Source organism: Euprymna scolopes, chromosome 3 (assembly GCF_053919585.1).
Source record: "Euprymna scolopes isolate OS-2025 chromosome 3, ASM5391958v1, whole genome shotgun sequence".
Lineage (NCBI taxonomy): Eukaryota > Metazoa > Mollusca > Cephalopoda > Sepiida > Sepiolidae > Euprymna > Euprymna scolopes.
The window spans coordinates 52104087-52125670 of NC_136484.1; the positions used below are offsets into that span (position 1 = coordinate 52104087).

The window sequence follows — 21584 nt, forward strand, 5'->3', positions numbered from 1 at the left end:
AACCATGCTTACAAAAAGTGGTCCAGTTGACCACAACAGAATTAATTTTTTTTTTGTAATTTTTTACATATTATGCATCCAGAGTATTGCTCTTTCAGATGGTGGCAGTTTTGCCCTATCAGATGCGGCTGATAAAAGTTTTTTTACCAGACATACAAACACACAAATGACTTCCCTTTGCCCGGGTGTTTGGAAGTGTGTGTGGTTTTGGGTAAATAAAAAGAAAAATCGTTGGTTGTTAAAAAAAAAAAAAAAAAATGAAGCCTTGACGCGCAGTTGCAAAATAGTAAAGTGTGAAAAAAAAAAAAAAACAGGTGCCCGTTTTTGACGAGTTATTGACGTGAACTTTGAGTGCGGGACAGTGTTTTATTTAACACGAGTCTTTTTTTATACGAAGCTTAATGCACATGCGGCGATGGTACGCGATAGCTATTCAGCAGTTAACATTTTCTGTGGGACAGTTTTTAATGAGGTCAATAAACAGGTTTGTTTGTTTTTAACTAACTTTGGAAAAAAACAGCTCCCTGTTTATTAGGGGGGAGTGTCTTGTCTCAAAATGAAAGCAACCGTCTGATATGACGAAGCCGACACTGACCAAACGTTACATAGCTTTCTAGAGACCACTGGCCGTGGGCCAGTAGGTATTTATTTGCTCCCCCACCGAGCAAATTAGGCACAAGGCCAATTTTTAATGTGAGGAGTGAAGGGAGGGGGAAGGAAAAAAGGGGACCAGCTCCCGAGAGGTGGGAAATGGGAGCTGGTTGAAGGTCAGGTATGTGGGGTTGCCCCACATCTGGTCTCTGCTTGCAATATCTGTCGGAACAGATACTACACTTTGATCTTGTCGCCCGTGCCGCCGAGGCGGGGGGGGGGCAGTGAAGGGCGCGTGGGCCAGTATTTCGAATTGAGTTTCGCTTTTTTTTTTTTAATACCGAAAAACGAATGCAACACGTGCAGATCCGAAAATGTCGAATAATTAACGTTTCAAAATCGGGCAAATTAAATAGAGAGGCGACCACCGTTGTTAAGTCATAGATATTATCATTTAGACGTGATATGAAAAGTTTTAAAAATGAGCGACGACCCTGAGAATCCGCCGGAAAAAAAGCCTTTTGAAGACATACACAAAAAGCGAACACACATACACACATACATTTTCGCTTTTATATATATAGAAGAAGATAAATGTTGGCCATTAAAGTTACTTATCAATAACATTACAGAAGAGAAGGTGATTTTCTGGAAAGTTAGATTTTTAACTGATCTTCATTCATCTAAAAATAAGTCAAGTGTTTCTGCCAAAAGATTTATAGGAAAAGAAAAACAGATGAAAAGAATTTGTAAACTATTGCATTCCCGTCATTAAATTTTTTTTTTTTTTTTGTTAATATAAATCTATTTTAATTTTATTTTGGAATCTATTTTTGTTTCAAGTTAATTGACTTTCTGTTTATTCATTAATGGGATGTTAAGCTAATAAAATTTAACATTTTTTTTTTTTTTTTACACATTATCTTCCCTGTAAAATGGGAAAACGTATACTTCCAGCGCGTTGCTAAGATCCACACAAAAAGCAAATGCCCCCCCCCAACTATCCTCTGTATATAGCTATCAGGGTAGATCACTTCCGGTCATTAGGAGCTGGTCACTTCCTGTCAACAGGAGCAGATCACTCCTTGGTCACTTCCTGTCAACAGGAGCAGATCACTCCTTGGTCACTTCCTGCCAACAGGAGCAGATCACTCCTTGGTCACTTCCTGCCAACAGGAGCAGATCACTCCCTGGTCACTTCCTGCCAACAGGAGCAGATCACTCTTACCCATACACCCCCTAACAACGAGGCATTGCAAATCTTTTTGAATGTTGGGAAGAAGTTACAAACAACAAGAGAAGATACATCATTGATTTAATTAGTTATTTTCATTAAACCTTTTAAATTAAAAGAACGGGCTTAGTTGCCAACCCAAAAAGTAGAAGAGAAAAAAATGTCTAGAAATCAAACTAAGAGAGAGCGAGAAACAGAGAGAAAGCGAATGTCTGTTATAAAATCAAGCAATAAAATAAATCAGTATCTAATCAGGCTAAGGTGATTCAAACTGGCATGTAAATCCGAATGTGGCAATAATCCAAATTGATTAAAAAGATAATCCCATTTCTCCATGTGCACAAAGGACATGCAGCAAAAGCTTCTGTTGAAGTCAGACAGAAACTAAAATGTTTATAAAATTTATGGTCAAAAACAAATGATGACAATTATGAGGAGGAATATGGATATGAAAAATGAGAGGTATAGGAAGACACCAGGAGATTATATATGACTATAAAATATCGTTGACTGCTATTAGCTTCTTTTAATTGTCCCTTTACTGTCACCCTCACCCTCTCTCTCTCTCTCTATCCCATTACTGTCACCCTCACCCTCTCTCTCTCTCTCTCTCTCTCTCTATATATATATATATATATAGAGAGAGAGAGAGAGGGTGAGGGTGACAGTAAAGGGATAATTAAAAGAAGCTAATAGCAGTCAACGATATTTTATAGTCATGAAATAAAAGTAGCAACAATCGAAATCCACACTCGCTTCGCATTAAAAAAAAAAAAAAAAAAAAAAAAAGTATGGAAGAGTTGTGAAAAGAAAGTCCGTCTGCACATTTGTCTACCTTGAGGGTGTCAAGATGATCTTCAGTCAATAAAAACAGGACTGCAACAAAAACTTCAAAACAGTCAAAAGAAACGGTGCTAGTGCATTTACTGATCCGCGCTATTTTTTTAAATCGTATTTCCAAGTTTAATTAAAGTTTTATGATATGTTTTTTTTTTTATTCAATTGTAAGGTTAAAGTATAGAATAGGTTCAAAACACCCTCCATGTTAAGAATGGCTTTTTAAATAATAACGTTATTATTTCAGCACGGATCAATAAGTGCACTAGTACCAAAGAAAAATTACTTTCAATTTAAATCAAACCTTAAAACATAACCCAAATGTGAAGTTGTGTCAATATCTTTTTTTATTTATTTCTTTTTTTTCATTTTACTTCGGTCAAAGTTCTCAGAAATCAAGAGGAATCATTCCTAGTGTTAGCACTTGATCTCTATATATCTCATAGGAGGAGTTTGTCTATTTGTTCATTTTGCACACAAACAACTTTATGTATAGAGATATAAACTAGAAAAATGTTACCGGAAGTACTTTTTTCGGTAATCTCCAAAAATGCCGTTAGGGCTTACAACATGGCCGCCAGAAGAGTCACGTGATCCGGTTGATCAAAAACATGAATCGTGCAAATGGAAAACGCAGCCTTGAAAGCAAAGTTTGACAAACAATCACAATTTGTTTGTATTTAATTTTTTGTTGATATAATGTTATAAAAATAGGCAAACTTTGAGAAACAATCTAAGGTTGTTTTTAGTTAAAACAGTGTTTATAAAAAGTATTTTATTCAGAACAAACAAGTGGTCGACTAGGTGTATCAGAATTTTAGGCGGAATTTTTGACACCCCCAACAAAAAACTGCGAATAAATGCGTTTTCCGATTTCGTAATATGGCGATTCATGTTTTGGATCAACCGGATCACGTGACTCTTCTGGCGGCCATGTTGTAAGCCCTAACGGTATTTTTGGAGATTGCCCTTTTTTCTACCTGTGATATAACAAGTAGAAATATTTGTTATAATAAAATGAAAACAATCATTGAATTAGAAAACAATAAGTTATTTATCTTTTGTTACCTCTGTTTTGTTTCATTTCATGTTGTATATAAAACCGTGGTATTTTGTCATCTTTTCCCTTTCAGCTTTGCTTAACCCAGCATCATTGGAGAGACTAACCTTTTTGTTTCATTTTATTTTAGTCAGTTCTCAGAATCAAGAGGCCCCCTTCCTTAAGGCTAACACTTGATCTCTATATGAGATACATAGGTATTCGAATATTCCATTAAAGTTCTCCTGTAACTCTCAAACACTAAATTAGTAAAGAAGTTGCGGTCACAATTTACCTCTCTCCAATTGAATATTTAAATATGTATACCTTTCTTGTGGCCTCTTGACTTACTGGATTCCAGGACAAGAATTCATCTAGTCGAAGCTGGAAAGCAGGCAATTGGAAGAGAGTTCCACAGGCGTGCAGTTCTAAGAAAGAAGCTTTGTTAATTAAAAGAATGAAATCATTGGAGAATCTAAACTAATGCTTACTACAAATTATTTAATTCAAAGTTAAGATTTGCTTTTAAACAAAAGCTAAAACTGATCTAAATGGATAAAAATAGCGTCTGATTCAAATTATGAACAAGTATCAAAAAAATATTTGTACAGATATAAAAAAAAGTTGTGAAAAATGTTTTCACGGCGAGCTAACTGATTCGGCTAAATTTTCAAGTTAAATAAGTTAATTGTAAAAATCCTTTGGGCGATAAATATTAGTTTTATAGGTTTATTTCAAAGTAAAGTCCTAAGATATTGATTAAAAAAACAAACAAAAAAAACCTTATCTGTACAAAAAATAGCTTAGTTAGCTCCCAAAAGCGAGAGATTCTCGCTTCGTTCAACCGAAAGAAAACAAAGTCCTCATCTAATGGATTATACGGAAGCCCCAAATTTCAAACAGTCGATAGATTGTCTGAAAACGATGTCAGGTAGTTAAAGGGAGGTAGGGGTGCTGTTTTTTTATTGTTTCGTCCAGATGTGCATCCGTACATTCCTATCGTGAACGTTTGTCTAATTTTTACCATTTTTAATTTAATTATTTTTCTATGTTCCTGCTTTAAAATAAAAAAAAAAGTTTCATTTTTCAAGATTATTTTCACAAAATTTCACAAACATGGAAAATATTAGAATCGTACATATAAAAATTATGCGAAAACTGTAATTCAAAAAAAAGTAGAAATATTTTTTGCAATTATAATTTTTTTGTGTGAAAATATTAAATAAACAATGCTTAATTCAATGATAATATCAGTAGTCTGAGAAATTAATTTTTCGAGTTACATCAAATTCATTAATATGGACTTTATGTTCCTGTAAAAAAATTTTTCTTTTTAATTGTTACAATTTACGATGCTTCATTTTCATAAAAAATAAATTCATGCATTTATTTTTTTTTTATTACTGAAACGCATAACTTTAGTAAAAGGTATTTTTTGTTTACATAAATAATACATTTCCAAAGATTTAAGTAAAAATGATATATTAAAAAAAATCCGTAATCATTATTTGATAAATACTGAAAATTTCATAATAATTGCTTAATTTCCTGATTTTTGGTGAATTTTTAAGTAAAGAGAAGGGTCAAACGTTTATACATTTTGAGCATTGGCATGTATCTAACAATAACATCTATAATATAAAGCTCTGTGTGTGTGTCTGGTCACGAATAGGCTCCTATATGGTTGACTATTTTAAAAAACTGATTACATATGATAGAAGATGTATCGAGACACAGGAATGGGTATGTTTGATCTGGCAGAACAGTGGTTCATTAAAATTGTGGGGTCTGCGTTCACGCCTGGTCCACAAAGTATGGAAATAAAAAATTTAAGAATTAAAAAAAAAAAACGTTTACAAGTGTTTTTGATACAGATGTACATAAGAATACTTTGATAAGTATACTTTGATAATTATGTTTCAGTTTGAAGAAATATGGTATAATAAAATTATGGGGTGTTCGTTCGCGCCTGACCTCCATAGAAATGTAAATATGTCACAAAGTTTAATAAGGTTCTTTTAATATAGATCCACAGAATATTGTGATAAGTGTTTCACTGTTTCAGTGTGAACAGGTATGGTATAATAAATTATGGGGTTTATCTACTTTATTTTTACTTTCATCATATTTTGCTTTGGTTTTGATACTCCCAAATTCGAAGCTATCATTACAATCCTTCCTTTTCATAACCGATCATCTATATATATAAAAGCGAAAATGTATGTATGTATGTATGTATGTATGTATGTATGTATGTATGTATGTATGTACGCTTTTCCTCGATGTCCACGAAAGGCTTCTTTCAGAGAAGTGCTTACTCGGTTCACAACTTCTTAAAACTTTTTATATCATCTATAAATTGTAATATCTCAGAATTACCCACGGAGCTCGCCTGTCTATTTAATTTTATTGACTTTCAAACGTTAATTATTCTACATTTCCCGCATCGGCACGCGTTACATTCGGTTTTCGGTATAAAGAAAGCGAAACTCGACTCTAATCACAGGCCGTCAGGCCGCTTGCCCGCGCGCCCTCCGGGGCCCGGGTGACATGATCAAAGTGTAGTATCTGTTCCGGCAGATACTGCAAGCTATGACTAGCTAGGACTAGCTATGACTAGCAAAGACCAGATGTGGGGGCAACCCCACATGCTTGACCTTTAACCAGCTCCCATTTCCCTCCTCTCGGGAGCTGGTCCCCATTTTCCCTTCCCCTTCCCTTGACTCCTCACATTAAAAATTGGCCTTGTGCCTAATTTGCTCGGTGGGGGAGCAAATAAATACAACAGGCCGAAAGCCAGTTTGTTCAATGTCGATTTCGTCATATCAGACTAGCTTTCATTTCGCTCCTCCTAATAAACAGGGAGCGGATTTTAAAAAACAAACAAACCGATTTATTCAAAACTGTCCCGTACAAAATCGTAACTGCTGAATACCTATCGCCGTCACGTCAATCAAAAACGCGCACCTGTTTTTTTTTGTTTTTTTTTGAGACTTTACTATTTTCCAACTGCGCGTCGTCAACGCTTCGGGTTTTTTTCACATACCCCGAAAAACACCCGGGCAACGCCGGGTACCCCTCGCTAGTCTATATATATAAAAGCGAAAATGTATGTATGTATGTATGTATGTATGTATGTATGTACGCTTTTCCTCGATGTCCACAAAAGGCTTCTTTCAGAGAAGCGCTTGCTCAGTTCACAACTTCTTAAAACTTTTTATATCATCTATAAATTGTAATATCTCAGAGTTACTCACGGAGCTTGCCTGTCTATTTAATTTTATTGACTTTCAAACGTTAATTATTCCACATTTCCCGCATCGGCACGCGTTACATTCGCTTTTCGGTATAAAAAAAAGCGAAACTCGCAAGAGAGCAAGTAACGTTTGTTCAATGTCGACTTCGTCATATCAGACTGTAGCTTTCATTTCGCTTCTCCTAATAAACAGGGAGCTGGTTTTTAAAAACAAACAAACCGATTTATTCACCTCATTCAAAACTGTCCCGCACAAAATGCTGAATACCTATCGCCGTCACGTCAATCAAAAACGCGCACTTGTTTTTGTTTTTTTTTTAAACACTTTACTATTTTCCAACTGTGCGTCGTGAAGGATTCGTTTTTTTTTTTTCACGGGCACCTGTTTTTTTTTTTCACATACCCCGAAAAACACCCGGGCAACGCCGGGTACCCCTCGCTAGTACTTTCATAAATCAGAGTTCATTTTCTGTACGCTGTTTTTGAACCCAGTCAACGACGGGTACTTTTGCTAGTATATATATAAAAAAAATAAAAAACATGCACCACTGCACAAAATTGTTGAAAAATATAGAAGTACACATTTGGATATTACGAATATTTTAATGTAGACATTGGGGGATAGGGTGGATACGCAAGAATTAAGAAGAAAAAGGAGAATGAAGAGAAAAAGACAAAGGAAAAGGAGAAAAAAAAAGAAAGAGGCGGCGAAGAAGGAGAAGAAAAAAGGAAAAGAAAATACCGACCCCCTCCTTCTATAGAAAGGATAACCTTAATATTAATAACAACAATTTATCCTGTATACGGGGTTCTCGCATATGCGTGACTTTATTATTTTATTATTATTAATTGATTATTAATTAAAAACAAGTACTAAAACGAAATTTTACGAAATGAAATACATTAAAAAGTATTTTCGTTCATTCGCAAACAAGTCACCCATTTTAATTTTTTGTTAATTAGTTGGAAAGAAGGGGATTAGCAAACTATGTTCATTCAAATGTTACTATAAACCATAGCCCTAACAAAATCAGGTATATAGTTATATATAGTAATTTTGTCCAATTAATAATTTATGGCCAAATGACAAGAATTCAGTTTAACTTTGAAAATCAGTTTTACAAAAATATTTAGAATACAAAGGAAAAGAAATAAAATCGCAACAGACTCCCAGGCAACTCCGAGTAAATACAAATAATAAAAATAAAGAAACGAACAGGAACAGCCTTACCTTCCAAAAGGTAAGAAAACAAAAACAGCTGATTATTTTTCTCCCGGCGGTCAAGTCGAATTGTCAGCACGTGGGGCGGGGGAATTTGTTTTTGCATAAATATCGGCATTGTTGTAGTAGCAATTACGAGTTGTAACACAACGCGACTTTTAAAAGTCGTTTGAAGAGGAGAGCGTCGTCATGAGGCCGTTACGTTAACGTGTAAACTTCAAATTTGAAAAGGGAAAACAAAACTACGACACGAGAAAAAAGAGGGCGAATTACGACTCACACGTGCTGCTGCGTCTAGCCTGTCGTACGACAGGTGTGCGAATTGCTGTAGGCATTCTCAACGACGACAAGGATTCTGACGACTATCGACTGAGTCGGGTGCGACTTTGTACTCGACAGGTTGGTGGCTGTAGCTGTAACACGCGTGGCGTGCACACACAATAGATGTACCTACCTGGGGTTGCCCCGTTTCATTTTCTTTGATAATTTTTTTCTTACTTCCCACCTTAACAATCACCTTTTAAATGACGACTTTTCTAGGTTTTCATGTATGCTAAAAACGAATATCGCATTTAAAATTGCCGCAAACGAGTAGTTTTCTGGATATTAAGCAGTGTAATTCCTCATGCTATCAGTGGTGGCCATTAGGGTATGTATGTATGTATGTATGTATGTATGTATTTTTGACGTGCGTGCGCCAAAAATATGCTCGTACAATAATGACCACCGGTGATAACAAAGAAATTGCATTGCTTAATATCCGGAAAACTACTTGTCTGCGGCAAATTTAAATGCGATATTCGTTTTCAGCATATACGAAATCCTAGAGAAATTGTCATTTTAAAGGTGATTGTTAAGAAACGTCAAAATTTACCTTTTCTTTTTTCAACTATACCTCCCACACACAAAAAAATATATCTATTAGGTTGGTGCAAAAATAATGCTTTTCGACATTCAACTATATAAGTACCCGTCGTTGACTGGGTTCAAAAACAGCCTACAGAAAATGGACTCTGATTTATTAAAGTATGATAGGTTATGAAAAGGAAGGGTTGTAAAGAGATAGCTTCGAATTTGGGAGTATCAAAACCAAAGCAAAATATGATGAAAGTAAAAATAAAATAGATAAACCCCATAATTTATTATACCATACCTGTTCACACTGAAACAGTGAAACACTTATCACAATATTCTGTGGATCTATATTAAAAAAAACTTATTAAACTTTGTGACATATTTACATTTCTTTGGAGGTCAGGCGCGAACGAACACCCCATAATTTTATTATACCATATTTCTTCAAACTGAAACATAATTATCAAAGTATACTTACGCAGATAGATATGAAAAGTCTTTATTAAAGTTTGTGCCTATTCCCATTCTATAGAGGCCAGGCGCGAACGCAGACCCCACGATTTTATTATACCATCCCTATTTAAGTTAAAACATACTTATCAAAGTATTCTTATGTACATCTATATCAAAAACACTTGTAAACGTTTTTTTTTTTTTTTTTTTTTTTTTTTATTCCCATACTTTGTGGACCAGGCGCGAACGCAGACCCCACGATTTTAATGAACCACCGCTCTGCAGGATCAAACATACCCATTCCTGTGTCTCGATACATCTATCATTATATGTAATCAGTTTTTAAAATAGTCAACTATATAGGAGACTATTCGTGACCAGACACACACACACACACATTCAGCTTTATATATATATATATATATATATATATATATATATATATATATATATATATATATATATATAAAACGACCAAATATTTTGAAATTATTACAGTATTGTTCGGTTAATGGATTATTAATTGAATTAAATTGTTATAAAACTATAACTATTCGTTATTAAAGGTGAGGTTTTAATCTGTATTCATAAAATTACTATATGTAAAAAAGCTTGTAAAACTCAATTTTTAATGCATTAATGATCTAAGAATGATAAAGTTATCTAAAAATTACTTATTCAACAATTTAAAGGTTTCTAAATTCTTGTAAATTTTCGAAAATATCTCTTATTAAATGAAATTAATTTTTTCATGAATGGCATGCGGAAGCTTTCGACTCTGCAAGGATTAGCGCGTCCTTTATAATCACACTAACCAAAAGAAAAAAATTAACATGATTAAATATTAAAATCAGTGCTTGTTGAGATAGAGGCTACGGATCGATTTTTTTTTAAACATATCATTGTAAGTAAAGCAATATTACTTGTCATGCTGAAAATAGTAATTTATCCAAGAATTACGAAAATTCATCAAGTAGAACAGCTGATATTGTATTTTTAGTTAAAGAAAAATCTATTGCTATAAGCTACAAATGTTGAATACCATTACGATACCATCTTAAATGTTTTCCGAGTTATGTCCCTTATGTAGAAATCTTCACCCTCTACTCTTAATCATCTATGAAAAATGCAATTTTCCCCAAATTTTCAGTAAAATTTACTTTTAACTATAAATAACATTCTACTCGATAAATTTTCGTAATTTTTGGATATATTACTATTTTCGCCATGAAAATTAAGTAATATTGTTTTTGCTTGAAATTACATTTTTTTTAAATCGATACATCGACTCTTTTTCAGCAAGCACCTTAAAATCAATTGGAAATTCAATATTTTTAACACAAACTGATATTCGCCATAAACAACTGACTAAACAGAATAAAATATCTTGTTCCGAAGCTGCAATCACCCTATGCGGGCTGAACCAATTTTCCCCAAAGGAAGAAGTTTTATGGGAATATCAAATTCCCCAGTCACATGCATATCCCCAACAGGGGAAATGACGATGTTAGGTTTTATCAGTTCTTGGAGAAAGGTGTCGACGTCTGCCAACATACAGTGCCTGGTAGTTTCAAATGGTCACCCATCTGGTATTGACCAGATTCAATGTTGTTTAACTTTGGTGATCTAACGAAAACATAAGTATCTTGTAGCTATTATTCACAAACGATAAGAAACGAACTGGTTCAATATATAAGATAAACAATGGATAAAAATGAGTAAGAATGAAAATATTTTTATAGATGCATCCATGCATATATATAATATATATAAGTTATATATAGGTTTTATAATATATATATATATATATATATATATATATATATATATATATATATAAGTTTGTTGGTTGATCTGTTATGCTCAAGGACCCATTGCGCAATGGTTAGAGTACTGGAAAAAATCAATTGTAAAAGTGATATTCTCCTAAAGATTGAAGGTTCAATTCTTGGTATCGGCGATCGAAAAAATACATCTGCGAATTATTAAGAATCTCTAACCAGTCATGCCTGACGGAACGAGAGCATGCTACCTCCGTGAAGTAAATAAAGGGCATCGTTCAAAATTCCATCCAAATTCCCGCGTTGGGCAGAAATATTCCCCGCGTTCGACAAGATACACCTGAAGAAGGTTGGAGGTTACATCGACTGAAACGTTGTGAAAATGACACTCAGGATGAGAACAATAGTCAGAAGATTCCAAATAATACGAATAACCAATCCTCATCTCAAAGATTCAGAAACGAAATGTTATGCTCAAGTTTGAAATCGCAATTTCATTATCAAATGTGCAGATTGAAGAGATGATTTTTGTTTTGTTTTTTGTTTTGTTTTTTTAAATAAAAATATGTTTTGTTTGAATAAGATAACAGGATTTAAGAAAAACCTTTGGAAAATCATTTAATAGAAAATAGAAAAAAAGATTTTCAAAGATATTTCAAGATTATTCTTCCATTAGATTAGAAGGAGAAAGATTACAAAGATTAAAAATCGTAAATCGATATTTTATTTTTATTTTTTTTTAAATCTATTTATGTTTATGTAGTCTCCGTTTTGCTTGGGCGATTCATATGAAACTAGCTGTTCAAACCTGGCATTGCCGGGGGGGGGGTAGTTTTTACTTTCAGTTTTATTTCGTTTTCTTTTTATGTTTATTTTTTTTTTCTTTCTCCACTATTTTTTGTTGTTGTTTTGTTTTAAGTTAAATTTTATAATTACGTTGTCGTTTAATCATGAAGTTATTATAAAACTATAACCAATTTTATTTATTACGGTAATGTTTAAACCTCGATTTATTCCGATTTTTTTTTTTTTTTTTAGTTTTTTAATGCATGAGGATTTTTGCAAGGAATTTTAACACCAGGAATAAATTTCTAGTCATAGTATGAATGCTTCCAAATTCTTTTAAAAGTTCTAAACATCATAAAATAATTCGTTCTCTTAACAAAGCATTAAAATGGCTGACTTATTTACAAAAAAAAAAAAAAGTGAAATAAATGCTTATAGATTTAATTTCATGATTAAATCATATATACTAGCAGGTAACCTGGTATTGCCCGGTCGTAATATAAGCTTAAATATGATATTTTTTTTTATTAATGCAGGCTTTGTATTTATTATTATGCTAGCCTAGGTGCCTGGCGTTTCCCCGGTGTTTGGAGGTGTATGTTGAGCAAAAAAAAAAAATAAAAATAATAAAAAGTAGTGGCAGGCAGTTAGGCACGAACCCCTATCGCAAAGGCGGAAAAGAACGTGAAAAAAAAAAAAAACAAAAAAAAACTAACATCTTTGCTGTTGCGACCATTGCCAAATCGGAAGTGACGTAGGTTTAAATTAAGGCTAGTCAATCGAAAAGAGGGAATGACTTTCGAAAATATTAGCGAAAAAAGCGACCCCCTCCCTGTAGAAAAAGTACTCAGTTGAAGGTGAAGAAATGAATGTTTTTAGCCAATTTTTCGATATTTGTCGTCCAAAGGGTCGAACTTCAAAACGATAACAATCTCGTGCAAATCCGTCGCCTCTGTCGAAAGTTTTAGGCAGAAATACAACCATACATACATACATTTAAACACACAGAGTAATGATTTAAAAAGTTAAAAAAAAAAAAAAAAAAATGACTTGTGCACTACCACCGAGAATCGAAACCAAAACGTTTAGCTTACGATTTACTTTTTCCTTTGATGTTAATACCTGAGGTATAAAAGCATGTTTGCGACAAAGCTAAAAATTAAAATCAGATAATAACTATTACGTTACGCATGCATATTCATAATGCCATCGTTTGAGCTTCACCTGAGAAAAATTCCATTTCTTTAATTTTCACACTTTTGTACTGATTCTCCCCGGCAAAACCCCAAATATAAAGTTTTGCACGGATTCGAAAACTATATATTAAGTTTCATGCTTGTAGATTAAAAACTGACAGAGGAGTTTGGTAGGCAAATTTTTTAAACAAATATATATACGCATACATAAATATATATAGAAAGAGGTTTGTGTTTGCTATAACATTATTATGCAAGTATAAATCATGTAGAATATCTGCATGAATATACTTACACGTAATAGTTAACTAAAGATGATCATCCTATAAGAAAAACGAAAAAACTAATAGAAAATTAATTAAAATGAATATTTAAAAGAATATGCAATTTAGCTAAATCTTTTGCAGATTAATGTAATTCCACGACCCATATATAACAAAGTTATAAATTATTCGATAGAGAACTCCTATTTATTAAAAGGAAGGTGATAACTAGGGCTAGGACAACAGGATATTCTTTTCATTGTTTTGACTCTCCAGTGTATATCCGTTAATATTTTATATGCTTTTATATAGTGATGTGGTTCTCAGTTGATTAACTGTGTCGGATATATACTCGAGAGTCAAAACAAAAAGAATATGCTGTTATCATAGCCCTGTTGATAACGGGCTATGACGACAGCCTATTCTTTTCCTTGTTTTGATTCTCAGGTCTATATCTATTGATATCTTATGTTTTTTATGTAGAGTGACGTGATCCTCGGCTGATTAATTGTGTCTAACTATGTCGGATATATACTCGAGAGTAAAAACAATGAACAGAATATGCTGTTGTCATAACCCTAGTGATAACATACTACAAACATTAAATTAGTATATAGATAAGTTAATTTAATGTTTGTAGTATGTTATTACCTTCTATCCTCCTTTTTAATAAATAGGATCTCCCGATCACCGAAGACACGATGTAAAAAAAATGAATAAATAAATAAATTAAAATAAATTATGTCACTTTTAGGCCGTACGTGAAACTAAAATATACCTTCTTGGTCTTCTGGCGAGGACCCAAGAATAATATATGTTCTGTCTAAAGATGGTAATATGATATCGTGATAACCGTTTGCGCCAGGCGTCCATAACAATGGCAATCTGTCAGACTCCTATAAGGATATTGGAGATAACCAGTCATATTCTGACATTACATTAACCAAGTTACTTAGATAAATACTTTTACAGTTTCAACAAAAGGACTACAATAATATTACGGGGTCTCCATTCATGCTGAACATCCACAGAATGCCCACCAGCAATATATTGCATATGAAAGATGTCGCTGTGGAATTTCCACGCGTCCCGCTAATTTGAATTATTTTAAGTACACTTCATTTTCTCCGTTATATTTTGACAGTAACTACATAAGCTGTGGGGTTAACTACTTAAGCTGAGAAGACAAGGAAGTATCGACATGTCTTCAAAGAAGTAAAAAAGGAATGAACACCGAGAAAGAAAGGAGCCGTGAAATGGCCACCATCTCCACTCTCCGACATGTACTCGCATCATTTATCATCTGATAATAATCACTTGAGCTCATTAAGCAAGCACTTCAACACGTCTTCTTTGCGTCTCTTAAGGATTCTGAATAACAAAAGATGCACGTTCATGCGTGCACACAAGAAGCCAAATTAGAATTAAGGGAATAACAAAAGATGAGAATAAAGAGGGAAAGGAAGATAAAATAAAACAAGGCAAAAATCGTTGGCGCGTTTTTGCACAGAAAAAACAAAAACAAAAAAGCAACAACGTAAAGTCAGAAGATAAAACATCGGCACATCTCGAGTGTTACAAATAGCAATTCAATCAAAACTGAAAGAACCCCCCCCCCCTTTATGCACCCGAGAGTCGAGCGTGGTGAAGTAGATACTGACAACATGAACGTGCCAAGTTCAAATTCTATCAGGTCCAGAGAACCACTTATGGATGTTGGCAACGTTCATGCTATCATTCTTGTAAATACCAAATTCTAAGAAGAATTTTGGGAAACGCATGCCAACAACGGAATCAAACCAGTCAAAAATCACAGCATACCAATTCATGTGAAAATATATACCCTTCTGATCAGTGAATTTAATGCTGGTAATCTTATTTCAAACTTAAGCATGTCAAATTGACGGACGGACTAAAGGTAAATGCATCTAAAGATGTTATTTCAAACTTACTCATGACAGACAAAAAAAAAATCCCATTTCAAAATTCTATTTCAAACTTATGCATGACAAATCAGCAAAAATCCTATTTCAAACTTATTCATGATAAACCAATGAAAATGCTAACAAACTCATAGAACTTGTGCCCCTTCGATGTGCATACCTCCAACTAAGCTGACAAAGCAGCAAAATCCCACCCCTTCACTGACAAGATGCTTAGATGCTGGAAAGCCTTCTACTCTTCGTTTCTTTTCACAAACTGTTTGACTTTGAAATTCCCTTTTATGTTTCCTGCTTCCCTGACTGTACTGTCATGCAGAAGTTTAAATGTAAACTGCTAGCCTGCTGATGAACTCCCTACATAATGTCTCTATAGATATGGTCCCAAATAGTAGCCCCTTATGCCCAAGTGGCACTGTGCCAATTTGGGGGTAAATAAGAGTATCAAAAAATAAATAATAATATCTTCTATTATATAAAAATAACTTTGTATGTGTGAGCTCATTCCTCATAGGTTCCGAAACGGCTGAGCCTATCTTTTGCAAATTTCACACAAAGGTAATTTATATATATGGCAGTGTTCTTAGATATGTTTTGTACAGAAATTCATTCGATAAGTATTGGAAATCGAAAAAATCCGATCTTAATAATAGTGTTTCTCCTCATACAGATAAAAAAAAAAAAGAATTTTTACAAAGGAATATTTTACGTTACACCGGTGTAACCTTGGCCGACGTAAAGTAAAATATTCCTCTGTAAAAACGCTTTTTTTTTTTTTTTAATAAGAGAAGAATGACTATTCTTAAGATCGTCAAGTCCAAATATCAGCTAAACTGATACTGTAAACAAACACAGGCGGAATTTGATGAACGACGACATTATCATTAATATTTTTTCAATTTATTTATTTATTTAGTATTATTATTATTATTTTTTTTTTTTTTTTTTTTTGCGAATTAGTCCACCGGGCAAATTATTCCTCGTGATATATAATTATCAATAGAGGATTGATCTATATAATACATACATACACAATCTGCATAAGTTAAAATATCATTTTTAAGCGTATTATTGCCCGACCGAGCATCCAGCCAGTAAATAAAGAAATTATTTTTTATTGTTTTTTTTTTTAATAAATAAAAAAATTATTTCAATAAAAATAAAAACAGAACACACATTGATGTTACGCAAGTAACAATTTTTAACAAGTTAGGAATGTCAGACAAAAACGAAACCGGAAAGTTGATTAACATTCTAAAGAGTTCTCTAAAGTGTAAGTGTACTCAAGAGCAAAAAGAATTCTACCCCTCCCCCGCCATCCCCCGCCTTCGAGAAACCAGCAACCAATGAAATGCCAAAGAAGAAAATCCCGATCTATTCATAACTTCAGTATTGATTGGGCAATTCTCCCGCTGCTAAGATATTTATGGTATGGGTATCACATCTGTATCTCTCTGTATAATAAAAAGAATGAATGGAAAAACTTTATTTATGACTTTCAGCAAAACTTATATCTTCCTTAAATATATTTTCTCGGAAATGTTTTAGGAATTGAGTAAAGTTTATTTTTTTTATTTTACATAAAAAGTTTATCTTATTTATATCATACTAGCAGATATTTTTTTTCTCTCATATATATATATATAAGGAAAACAATCTCTCGAAATCGGAACAAAACTGAATCAAAGTTACCGATCTTGGAAAAATAAAGGACTCGATATTTTTTCAGATCGAGCTATTTCGATAGTAGACGATAAAATGTATTTATCTTAACATTTTACTGCAGTTTCGCAACCAGCTGGGATCAATCGAATAACAAACTGATGTCAGATGTTTAACGTTTCCTGGTTTCTTAGTTTATTTTATTTTAATTAATTCCAGTAGGATATATTTTCGGTAATACCCATGAACCTGCAGTAAGTATATTTTATAATCACTTATTAATCGTGTAATTTTTTTTCTTATTCTCATATATAAATGATCAAAAGCCTTTTTTGAAATTATATATATATATATATATATATATATTCTGACACTACATTAACCAAAGTTTCTTTTCATGTCGTGAGATATATATATATATATATATATATATATATATATATTGTATTTTGTGTATAGAAAGTTATTAGATGAGACAAGTCATTGGTACCGTCGATTTTAAGCCCGATAATTAGGACCGTTTAAGATATTCATATCAAGCTCTCTTCAGCCAATACTCATGAGTATTGGCTGAAGAGAGCTTGATATGGATATCTAAAACGGTCCTAATTATCGGGCTTGAAACTGACGGTACCAATGACTTGTCTCATATAACAACTTTCTGTACACAAAATACAAAATATAAATACGCTCTTATATTTCGGATTTTCCTTTTAATTGAACACTCTGCTGGATTTCTTTTTCCAAAGAAAACTAATCATATATATATATATATATATATATATATATCACACATTATGAAGATTATGTCTCTAGAGAAGCACAGCACCTCCCTTCAGATGTTAATGGAATTTCAACACTATTGCCATAAAATTCATGTTCACAAACTTTGATTTATCAGATCTAGCTTAAGGGGAGTTTCTATAACAACTTCAATCTGTTGTAACCCCCTCTCACTTTTCTCCATAGGGATATGCTTTGGGTTGCTTGGAAGTATTTTCGGCCCCAAATTCTTGCACTTGCAAGAACACCTCAAAGGTGTTTTCAGTAATATGAAACTTAACTGGGACATGTACACGTGTGTGCAAGCACACACTTATGGGAACATATTTCCAACTATTCATTCTAGTATAAGTCATACGTCAAACACTATGACTATACAATTCCTACAGCTATGTACGTACCTAGAAAACGGAGCTATAAAACCTGACATAGTGATATGATACAAAGAGAAAGAAGGGACCTTAGTAAAAGTTAGTGTCCCCGGTGATGCTGAGTAAAACAGAGCTGAAAAGGAAAAAAGATAACGAAATACCCAGGTGTTATGCACGACATGAAAAGAAACTGGAATCTTAGGAAGATCTCCATAATTTCAGTAATTATATGCGTAACCGGACTCATGAAAAATAATTTCAAAAACGACTCGGTGAACCAAGTGCAAGAGAGATACAAATAATTGTTAGAATGTTAAAAAGATCTCTCTGTTGGAATGTATGAGGTAGTGAGTGAATGTCTGACATCCGGGAAGATGGCTCGTTCCCAGCCAGTACAAAATAAGGAAATTAAGAGAGAAGTGACATCCAAGGTTACTCAGAAATGAAAGTGACCGTTATTTAAAAAAAAAAAAAAAAAAAAAAAAAAAAAAACGAAAGCAAAATGCAGTATAATTTTATAAAAATAATTAAATGTGCAAAACTTACAAACATGTTATAACACTCCATTGTTCTGATAATAGATCTTGTAACATTTTTCAATACATGCATTTTTTTTATTTTTTTCCAACTATTATCCTCATAAAAGTTATAGACAAAGCTGTTGTTTATATGCACGAAAATATAGAAAATTTCAAGATAAAGCAGAAATAATCCGAAAACAAGAATGAAGCTGTCATTTTTGGTAACTATCGGATGAAATATTTAGCAGAAATTAATCTGTATAATTAATTTAATTAATCTGTACCTTCCCTAAAACTGACCATCTGAGCTGCTGCCCAATGAACTATAACATGGTGATATGTAAAAAAAATTCTTGTTGAGCTGCCCTCTTGAATAAACAAACTTTTGCTCAATTACCACCATTGTTACCAATCATCTCGATGTTGTCTCACCATTCACCTGATATTCACTCTTATCCTCGAGTGGGTTTTGGACCTTAAAAAGGTGGTGACCCCCAAGTAAAAAATAAATAAATTTTCAGTTGAATGATGTCTTATGAGAAGATATAAAATAATGAACGAAATTTTTAAAAAATTGATGACCATAGGAGGCTGGTTTCTGGCATGTTTATTAACAGATTTGAAAAAATGACCATGTTGTAGTCCACAGGGAAGCAATCTTGTGACAACGTTTTATGAGTCATGTAGTTTCAGACTGAGGAAATAGTCAAAGTTTTTTTTTGTTCATTATTCTGGGATGCATCTGCACAAAATTTGGCACAGAGACAGGATGAGAAAAAAAAATGACACCATTTCCGAATAAACAATCTTTCTCACTTATTATAAAAATACAAAGTGTTTTTTCAATGTCTTCACATATTTGCAGATGTTAATGTATTTTTGCTCACACCATCACCGTCTTACATGTTTTCTTTATAAAACATGTGATGTAAAATATATTGTTTAGGAGACTTCGCTCAAAACGTGGGTGTTGGTTTCCACAGTCTCTCTCTCATTTAATTTGTTATATTCGTTTATACATCTTCGGTTGATTATACACCTGAAAGGCAATTATGGTTGATTATAGTTACAAAAATAACATTATTATTTGCATCAACATTATATTTTTTTTCTTACAAAATAATAGAATTTTTATGTTCAAAATGTATAAACGCTAACCTTGTTTTTATTCATGAAAACAAAAATTGCTTATATTCTCCTGTAAATCTTTATTTTAATGACCCTTTTTAAAGATGTAATTTTATGTGTGTGTGTGTGTGTGTATATATATATATATATATATATATATATATATATATATATATATATATATTATATTACTGACCTGGCAAGGCCACAGGGGGAGACAACCAAGCAACCCTAGGCAAAATTCATCCCGAAGCAGCAAAACTAAAGTTGGCATACCAGGACACTATATATATATATATATATATATATATATATATATATATATATATATATATATATACACACACACAAAAGTAGGTAAATTTGGGCATATTTTATTGGTTTGAAAATATAGGTTCTTTTTTACCAATTGTCATAAACAGTATTATAATCTTCAAAAAACCTGCAAATTTTCATATAGTTTCGTCCTATAGATCTAAAGATATGAGTATTTCAATATTCAATTTGGCTACCAGTATATATATATATATATATATATATATATATATATATATATATACTACCTTTTTTTGCAATTTTATAAATTCCAAATCTCAGCAACTAATGATCAGAAGTCAACAAATGAAGGCTCGTTGGAAAGATAATGACCTGAATTGTGTAGTAGGCTATTTACCTTTAAGGTGGCACATTAAGGGAATCATCCATTATCCAAAGCCTATTTTTGGCACTTTTTTTATAGCTGTAAAATGTTTCAATCATAGTCATTTTTTCTTAGTTTTGCATATGAATTACAAAATATTTGATATTTCCCCAAAACCTCTGATGAAGGGAAGATTAAAACTTGCTGCTATGGTTTCAAATGATATAAAAAAACAGCAAGGGAAGACTGGATTCCAAATATTTCTCATGTTATATCCTCCCTCTTTGATTTTTATACATAAAGTAAATTTCACAGTGTATAAGGATTATTTGATACTGGAGATATTCATAATCGTACTCTATTTACATTTGAAATCATAGCAACAAGTTTTAGTCTTCCCTCCATCAAGGCCAGAGGTTTTGGGGAAATATATATGAGAGAGAGAGAGAGAAAGGTATGTTTATAAATTTGTATATACAGGATTCACTTCTGTACTAATTAACTGATCATTATGAATTTTGGAACACAAATGGTAGTAATGTGGGCTACGTTTAGTTTTGTGCAAATAGGATAAAACCCATTCTTGAATTCGCATATCTCCTATTTTCATAAAATTTGAGCAATAAGTATTAGGCATTAATCAATATTCCATATTTCAGATTTATTTTTAGGGTATTTTAAAGAGTTTTTAGGGAGCATAATATGGGCACAAGCTCTCATTTGAAAATTCAAATATATCAGATCTGTATTAAATTTGATATGTAGATAGACATCAATTAAACAAGATTCCTTGACTTTCCATTTCCTCTTAAGACCTCTTAAGCTTAATCCATAAATTTGAGACATTTTCTAGAACCAAAATTTTATAATAGATTTGGATCAAAATTGGGATAAAGATTCTAAACATAAGCCTTGGTCGTTTTTTCTTTATTTTTTATCTTTTTTTTTTTACAAAAGCAGTCAATTCTTATCAAAGCCCAATGACCACTCGAGGACAAGGGCTAATGAGTGTGTGTGGTGGTCACC

At 32.8% G+C, this 21584-nt stretch overlaps 1 protein-coding gene across 24 annotated transcripts in view; it reads right to left on the reverse strand.

Annotated features, from left to right (window-relative positions):
- The window catches only part of LOC145255000 (uncharacterized), a 471291-nt gene that overhangs the window by 99108 nt on the left and 350599 nt on the right, over nt 1–21584 (reverse strand). Inside the window, exon 1 of one of the 24 annotated variants that reach the window (XM_080113929.1) lies at nt 8189–8404. The exons of 21 other annotated variants lie outside the window; for them this stretch is intronic. The gene's annotated coding sequence lies outside the window, so the exon portion shown is untranslated. Of the gene's footprint in view, nt 1–8188; nt 8446–21584 lie in introns of those variants that run through there. 2 more of the 24 variants (XM_080113933.1, XM_080113917.1) reach the window with 2 other exon arrangements.